The sequence below is a fragment of the Coffea arabica genome, chromosome 5c (genome assembly GCF_036785885.1).
Source record: "Coffea arabica cultivar ET-39 chromosome 5c, Coffea Arabica ET-39 HiFi, whole genome shotgun sequence".
Lineage (NCBI taxonomy): Eukaryota > Viridiplantae > Streptophyta > Magnoliopsida > Gentianales > Rubiaceae > Coffea > Coffea arabica.
This window is the reverse complement of record NC_092319.1, coordinates 32,746,946-32,755,733: the sequence shown is the minus strand read 5'-3', so window position 1 is coordinate 32,755,733 and position 8,788 is coordinate 32,746,946. Positions and strand designations below refer to the sequence as shown.

At 37.0% G+C, this 8,788-nt stretch overlaps 1 long non-coding RNA gene across 1 annotated transcript; it reads left to right on the top strand.

Annotated features, from left to right (window-relative positions):
* The first annotated feature begins 742 nt into the window (after window positions 1-742).
* Window positions 743-3,255, top strand: LOC140007502 (uncharacterized). Its single transcript, XR_011814816.1, has 3 exons — window positions 743-798; window positions 2,172-2,237; window positions 2,877-3,255. It is a non-coding gene; the product is annotated as an uncharacterized lncRNA (long non-coding RNA).
* The last annotated feature ends 5,533 nt before the right edge of the window (window positions 3,256-8,788 follow it).

The following is an 8,788-nucleotide window of genomic DNA, read 5'->3' as shown; positions in this document are numbered from 1 at the left end:
AACATCCAGAAGGAGTCAGCCCTCCACCTTGTCCTCCACCTCGACGGTGGCGCCAAGAACCGCAAGAAGAACACCTGCACCAAGCCGGCGGTGACTGAGGGAAATTCTCCCCCCTTTTTTATAAACTTTATTGTTACTAGTCTAATTGAACATTAGCAGCATGTTCTTATTTTGAAGATTTGGGTATGTTACTGCAAATCGTTGAGTTATTGAACCATTTGCATCATGAGCTGTGCCTCGTTAACTTGCTTATTTGTGAGTTGTGTTATAGAGGTTTCTGTGGGAAGCTTGTCGAGACATTACTTTAATCATCTTGATGGTAGCTGCGGCTGCTTCTTTGGCCCTTAGGATAAAGACAGAGGTAAGCTTAATTTTTGAGTTTGCTCTAATTATTATTATTATTATTTTAATTTTAAGGATAAGTTCACTCTTAATACTTATTTTGAATTGAGAATTGTAAGCCCTATAAAGTTTTTTCTGTTTAATAATTTTGTTGTACTACTATATGTTTGAGATCATGATTTTGTTAATTGTATGAATTTTAAATCTTGTCTTTTGATTTTCTGACAAGAATGGTATCTGTCCCTATCAAATTCTTATAGATTAAAGTATTTTTTAATATACTTGTGATTTACTAGCTAATCTGAGTGGAAAATGGAAAATGCTGACATGTTTTGATTGGTTAATTTTGATTTGGTCTTGCCATAGTCTAATATGTTGTTTTCCAGGGTATAAAAGAAGGATGGTATGATCGTGGAAGTATTGCGTTGGCTGTCTTTATCGTCATTGTTGTAACAGGTATTATGACAAGTTTAGCAAAGAAAGTTGGTACAATGTGTGGTTAATTAATGACCAGAAATGCAGTTAATTTCGATTCTGTGGAGAACTGAATGAAATGTATTACATTCCCCCCTGTTGGAAGTGATCTATCTTTGTGTAAATGTTCACACTCACAAATCGACTCTCATTTCCTTTGTTTCCATTTATTTATTTTTTTAGAAACCTGGACAAGTTGCTCCAAATCATTGCATTTGTACTTTGCCTTAAAAGCTGTATATTAGCTATGGATGTAGTCCTTCAAGTTAAGATACTGTAGACTTTTTTTTTCTGCAAACTTATAAATTCATTCTAGAACACAAACCTCTAAGGTTGCATCTCAAGTCTAAGGTGTTGCATCTGGTGACTGAGAAATCTGGTGATAGAGTTCTAAGGCTGCATCTCAAGTCTACTTAAGGACTTGTACTAGTATCATTTTGGAAGAGCTTGGTAAGAGGACCAAAACTCATCAATTAGTTTTGATGTGAAAAAAGATCTTCCTCGGTAAAAATTCATGAACTAGGAATGTTATTAGAACAGCATGGACAGCTTCTTATGATATGTTTTGAGAGTCCATGATTCTCCAGAATATACTTGTTAGCCTTACTTGTGCTGAATTTCACATGTTTCACTATTTTTTAAGGGCAAAGGTGCTTTGGCCAAAATGTTTTGCTTGCAAATGTGTTGACCACATTTACTTCTCTGCCTAGTATGTTCCTTTTGTTAAGTTTACAAGGGAGAGGTCAATCCTCTTAAACAGAAACAAAACATAGGGTCGCAGCCCCTAAAATATTTGCACCACGCAATTCACTAAGTTCCTGTGGCGGTTCTGTTATAATCTGCATCCCAGATTCTTTGTTGACACTACTTTTAGCTAGCTAGTCTGCACACTTACTTCTTTCTCCAAACATGTTGTAGCCAGGATTCCCGATCCCTGCTTAAAACATTCCTGATCTGACATATTAGATTGTATAGTGGTGAGTCCTGGCCTGCTCCTTGTATTAGTTCGAAAGCTGCCTTGCAATTCGTATCTAGAATCATTCTTCTTTCTCCAGAGTTCCAAGCCATTTTTATCCTTTTGAGTACTCCCCACAGCTCTGCTAAGTGCTATCATATTATCTATTAGCCCAATATTCACTATAAAACCTGTTTTCCATCTCCCCCAGCTATCTATATGTCCCTTTTCAAATTAATATGGCTTTGCCTCTTCTACTTGGAATAATGCTAAATTGAGAAGTGTACATCTTGCCACAGTTAATTGCTAATTATTGATAGTTTCACGTCTTACATGGTAGTTTGTTCTCCATATAGCATTATTTTATACTGTATAATCACAAACTTTTTGCTGGATGTAGGTTGGATTTTCTGTTAACGGAGTAATAATACTAACTTTTATGTGGGTTTTGAAGGCATTCCTTGAGGTAATACCTTTTCTTTTCACATGAATGGTTCCCATTTTTGGTGCCATTCTTGAAGTAAATTTCACTGTGAATGTTTTGCAATGTCCCGCCACTTGCCTAACTCACTAGTTTGATTGGAATACAATATTAAGGGGTGCTGGTTTTCTATGGAATTAATACACCATGACAAACAGCAAAAGTAATTTCATAGATCTAGAACAAGAAAGTTGTTATTAAATGGCAAAGAAACATTCTAGTTATGTTGGTACACATTGCTCCTACTTGACACCTTATATCATGATCGACATTACTTTGGTTATCATACTTGACACCTTGTATCCTCTGTGGTGCATTAGTTTGGATTGTTTTGGTTTAGTTGAGTTTAGTTTATTTGAATGCTTTAGCTAAGCAAGTGAACTGAAGTTGCTTTTCCTTTAGTGTTGTGCTTATCATCTTATCAACTGGTTATATTGTTCATAGCAATACTTATATCAGTACTTGTTATAGTAGTGCTTGTTGCCTTATCAACTTGTTATATTATTCCTTTGAGGCTGAAGTTTAATAGCAGTACTTATTTCTTGAGCTAATTTGGTGCATTAGTTTGGGGCTGATTTTGATTTTCTTTGGGGCTGATTTTGATTTTGATTTTGAATGTCTTAGGACGATGGAAGGTAACTTTGGTCCGGATCTTCTTGGCTTTCTTCTTAAAAGTTGTCCCAGATTTGACAAATTTGGCAACCTTGGCTGCCTGAGCCTTTGTTTCAAGCTTTTTTGTGGTGTCAGCTTTAGGAGCCATTGCTGAAAACTGCCTTACAAATCTTTTACCTGAGGGGAGGAGCGGAGTGTTGAGGGGAGGAGCTGAGTGTTGCTGAAGCGGCTCTGTGTTGAAATTTGGGACTTGGATTTGTTTTGTAAAGCTACCTCGAGTTATATGTGAAATTTAGGCCAAATACCACTTATCAAACTATCTATAGGGTGTTGTTGAACTTCATTATGATATTTGAATGCTTATATGATATTTTGACATTTCGTAATGCAATGGATGCATTCATTTGCTAATTATAAATCATTGTCATTTTTTTCCATTTATAGATATAATTGTTGTAGGAAAATTTTCAATTTTCATGGTGATAAAGAGTGTTTAGTGACAACAAAAGTCGTCAGTAATTAGTCTATACCAATGACAATTACATATCACTTTTAGTGACGATATTTATTTGTACATCATTGACAGATACTATGTCATCACTAAAATTACAATAATTATTGACGACATCAGTTGTCACAAAAGAGTTCCATTCACTGACGACTTTTATTGTCTTCACTATATACTTTTACCGACGGGCCTTCAGTGACGACTCTGTGACAACTAGAAAGTTGTCAATAAAAGTTATCAGTGACGACTTTTTATTTTTTTGTGACAAAAATGGCTTGTCACTGAAGACCAAATTTCTTGTAGTGATCTAAGTGATTTTTATGATTGTAGTAGTGAATTTTGAGTTAGGGTTTTGAATGGGTCACTTATAATTCTTGTTGTTTGGATGGTATATGGTGTATATCATCTTGTATAGGAGGTTGTGGTAGTGGTTTAACCTAGAAATGCGAAGTTTACCCTTTGAATTCTCCGAATTCCAGATTGGAGTATTCATGTGACCCTGTTCTGATCGGTTCTGTTTGACCATGATGGGGGCCGAATTTAGATTTAGCACAAAATAGTAAAGTTGTAGGGAATGATGTTTTATAGCTGCCTGTAAAATTTCAACTCAATTCAAGCACTGTAGCATGTGAAAAGATAAAAATACCCCTGAATGCCATAGGTAGAGCTCTGTGGAAGGTTTTGACATTTCACCAATCTGATCGCATTTTTTTCACTCTGATCCGTACCAAACTAGCATTTGACCTAAACATGGAAGTTGTAGTGCTATGTTTTAGCTTTCCAAAGCCCCTAAAAACGCCTTGATCGGACTTTTGTAGCCTGAGTTATCATCATTTGAATTTAGTACTGACAACCGTACTGACAAGGACATTCTGGTTCTGTAATTTGTACTTTGGACCTAGATAAATTGTGAACCGGATTGAGTGGTCTTCATGAAAGTTGTTTCCCTTTGTCTTAGCTTCACAAAGGTATAAAATTCAATGCAATTCGATAAGCGTAGCTTCAGTTGTGACCAATACGCTAAAGGATGTCAAACCTGTCATTTTGTTCTTTGCCTTAAACCTTATTTCCGCTCACTCTTTTAGCTTGGTTTTGTAATTGTATGACCTTTAGCCTATTGAACGGCTATTGTAATGAGATTATTTGTGTGTGATTTTGGGGGCTGATTGAGGAAAAGAATGAAGTCATAAATGGCTGGAAAATAGGTAAATACAAAGGACGTGCTATCCAAATTTGCACTCGAGGACTAGGTAAGGATTTGAGGACGAATACCACTTGAACTATCTAGGATATTTGTGTCTTCTTTTATCGAGGTATATAAGTTAGAATTCGGCCGAAACTTGTACCCTTGAAAATATGAATTTACGACTAAAAGAAATACGTTTTCTCTATTTCTTCGATTCAAATGGTAGTTCAAAGCATAATTGTTTCAAAGTTTCCAAGTTTTAAGAGCGAGCATGAATTTTTCGGAATTTGATAAGTATCTTGAATACTATTTAAACGAGTTGCATTTACTTGATTTTCTTGAAACGAAACTCCTATGTTTCAAATTCTAGAGAGTTTTACATTCGTCAATGGTATTTTATCGCAGATTTGGACTCCAACCAAGGATTTGGACCTGAACGTGATTTTTGAAAAGTACTACATTTTGGTTGTGAGGACCCGTAATTTTCTTAATTTCTAGGTTTTAATTTCTTTTAATTACACGTTTTTCCACCTTTTCTTTATTCGAAAAATTGTGCAAATAAATTTTATGAGTAAATATAGTTTTTAAATGATTTTTCTAGTATCGGTTAGTTTTTGAGAAATTAAGAGCGTATATCGGATGTAGGACCCGCTAGTGCGAAAAATTCGAAAAAATTCGGCCAACTAAGTTAAGTTTTGGATACTGGAATTAATTGACCGGGTGTTAAGAGATAATTAGAGGTTGCTATTTGGATTGGTGTGAGAGGGAACAAAGAGATAGAGATGCATTAAAGGGTGACAAGTGTCACCATAGGATTTATTCTTAAGTAAGACCACTATTCACATTTTTCTATTTAACCAAATAAATCATAAAAATTACCAAAAATCCTCTTCATTCTTAGCTATTGTGGCCGGCTCTCTCTCTCTCTTTCTCTCTCTCTCTCTAAGTAAAAGAAAGAAAACTCTCCAAGTTTTGTTCCAATCTACCAAATCAACCATTGAATCTTGTTTTTGCTCCATAGAAACACTTAAGGGAGTGTTTGTGAGGAATTTAGTGGAGTTATTTGGAAAGTTAAGAGGATTAGTAGCTCCCTCCCTTGTGTTGCTAAGGTAAGTTGAAAAGGACCCCTCTCCTCCCTCTAATGATGTTTAATCCATGATTAGTGGTAGTATAAGTTGCAATTTTATGGTTTATATCTTGATTTTTGGTTGAATTGGTGAAGTTTTGTAATTATTGGGGATTTTTCTATTTTCATATGGATATGATTATGTGATTATGTATGATGATTGGAAATGGTATTTAAGGAAGTTAGAAGGTGGGAAAAGTGGTTAATTGCAAGCAATTTCTGTTTTAGAAAGAAAATTGGAAAGTAGGGTTTCTTTGAATTACATTCTGCCCGGTTTTGTAGCTCATAGTTAGAGGCCGAATTGGCCTTGGATTAAAACATAAAAGTTGTAGGGAATGATATTTTAGAGGTTTCTGCAAAATTTCAGGTCAATCAGAATACCATATCTTGAGAAAAGATGGAATTACCCTTGCTGCCTTGGTTTTACCCGAATTTGGGAATTGCTTCTGTAATGGGTTATTTTGGTTGGGAATGCTTTGGAATTGGTTTTTGAGGTCTTCTGATGTATTGTATCCCTGTTTCTTAGCTTTCATATGGCTTTAGAATTACTGGATTTGGACTTAGGTAGGCTGACTTATGATGTTTGAACCAGAATGCGTTCTGTGAATCTGATTTTCCGGTTCTGGTGTAGTATCTTGCATTTTTGACCTGGTTACACTCAAAACTGGGCTGAGTGACCTTCTGTAATATTGTAACCCTATCTCTTAGCTTCGAAATGGTGGGTCTTACACCTTCATCCGATAATCGTAGTGCCATTGGTACCAAAGCCGCAAAATGACGTCAAAAACTGTTTTTTTCGGGTTAACGCTTAACTACATTTCCGGATTTTTCTGGTTTCCTCTAATGTTTATGTATGCTTATGGAGCCCTATTTTGGTGATATCTGGAATTGGTTTATGACTTGTAAGCGAGTCTTATTGTGTTTATTTGAATAGTTTTAGGGCTTAACTTTCGTTTCCGGTCATTTTCCAACCTAAATTTTGTACTTGAATGACTTTAAACTTAGTGAACGGCTTTTGGAAATGAGATTATTTTTGTATTAGATATTGGGACTGATTTGAGGAAATAATGAAGCCATTAATGGCTGGAAAATAGGTAAACACAAGGGACTTGCTGCCGAAATTTTACTTGAAGGCTAGTTGGATTTACTTGTGACTGGAGCGAAGGGTTTTAGGGTTGTTCATGTTTTTGATACCAACCGCTACCTTTTTCTCCAATTTCATTGTTATTTCTTTGCACTGGTAGCTAATGAGATCAGGCACACGACTTATAGTTAAGTCTTAGTAATGCATTTCGTGTACTGGATTCGTGAAAGTGGGAATCATAATTGTTTCACCTTGGTTATTTTAGGGTTTCTTGGTGACTAAAGCCCAAATCTGTACTGACACCGGTGAGTGTTCCACTACCTGCTACCTGTTATGTGAAATATCTGAATATCTGAAATACTTGATTTATGACTGTTGGAGCCAAATACTGTTTTGATAAAATGGAGGCGAGGGTGTACTTTATCACACTCGTTCTCTTGTCTGTTCATATGCCAATTTCGAGTGCGTATCGGAATCTGCTATCTGTATCGGGTATTGGTATCTGTATCTGTTCAGACGTCGTTTGGAAACTTGTATCCAACGACCTTTCTGTGACCTCTGAGTTCAACACCTGTGGCCAGTTACTCGAGTCGGACCGGCAAGGGCCTGGTGGATTAGATAACGAACCACGGTAGTCTGTTTTGGGATCTTTGGGTATTGAGACCCTTGATTCTGGTATACTCGAGTATTACCATTTCTGATCTGATTGGATTTCGGGCCCGGTAGGGGTATGTGAGATGGAAGGAATCGGAGAAAGTGGAGTCTACGGTATTGGTTACTCCTTTAGCGTTGACGGAGTGTCAACTATTATCTTGATCAAGTTTCGGTGACGCGAATGGGAATTTGGCTCCTGAGAGTCACATGTATCCTTCCTATTTGAATCATTGGTTCTTTTACTTTACCTCTGACATGTGTACCTGATTTGTTAAATGTGAAATGCCATGATTTTACTGCTGTGTGTCTGGTACCTCATTGAGCGCAATCTCACCCCTTTCTGTTCCTTTTGTTTTCCTTACAGGAAAATAAATACTTTTGGACTGGATTTGATAGTTGGTTGCTGAATTGAGCTAGATGGACAGATCTTTTGTATAGCTCCTTGATTGAAATCCTAGATGTACTTTTGGGTCTGTTTCTCTTTTAATTTGGCAAACCGTACCTGTATCCACTTTTGAATAACTTTTGTATGCCTCTTTGGGTTGTATATGCTTAATTTCGAGATGTGAATATTTGCTTGACGTTTGGTTGGATTTTGACGTGTCGGTTACTATTCATGGCCGATTCCGATTTCATTTTTTTTATTTGACATTTTGACTTGTTTACGCGCAGTTGTAAGTTCCGGAACGTATTAGCTCGCTCTAAACTGAACCGTTAGTCTTGGCGAGAGTTGGGCAGGCAGTCCGCTAGTCCCTTTGGTTCGCCTTAGGGGAAGGTGGGGCTGTCACAGGTGGTATCAGAGCCGTTTCGCGTGGTCTCTGCGCGGAGTGAGTTTGGGGCCAAGTGGTGTTATGGTCCTGCTTTTGGTAAAGGTGTCTAAAAGGGTTAAATGCTCTTTTGAGCATGATTTATGAACCGGGCATGTTATAAGTGTAAAAATCTTTTTCATGAAATTTGAGGAAGATAGATCTATATGTCGGGTAGGAATCCTTAATATGGATGATTTACACTTGGGACCGGCCTGCTCGAGTTGTGAAATATCTTATTTGGGATTCTCGTGCTCGGCTATTAAATCAATGAGTGCCTAGGTTAGAAATGACTTAGGCGAACTAGAAAGGCGATTCTATGGAACTTCGTATGGTCCGTTCGGGTGTGGTTAAGCGTGATCAACTTTGATTAAGATATAGATGGTGTTGTTGTCGTAGATTATGGACGAAGCCCTAGAGGGGGAAAAGCTCTTCGTGAGTTATTTTTGTACTCGTGACCTAGTCTGTCTATAGTACTTTCGGATGATCCCGCTACTTTCATGGATCTAATTGACTGCTACTGTGTGACTGGTTTGGTCCAGTTGTGTGTATATATGCTT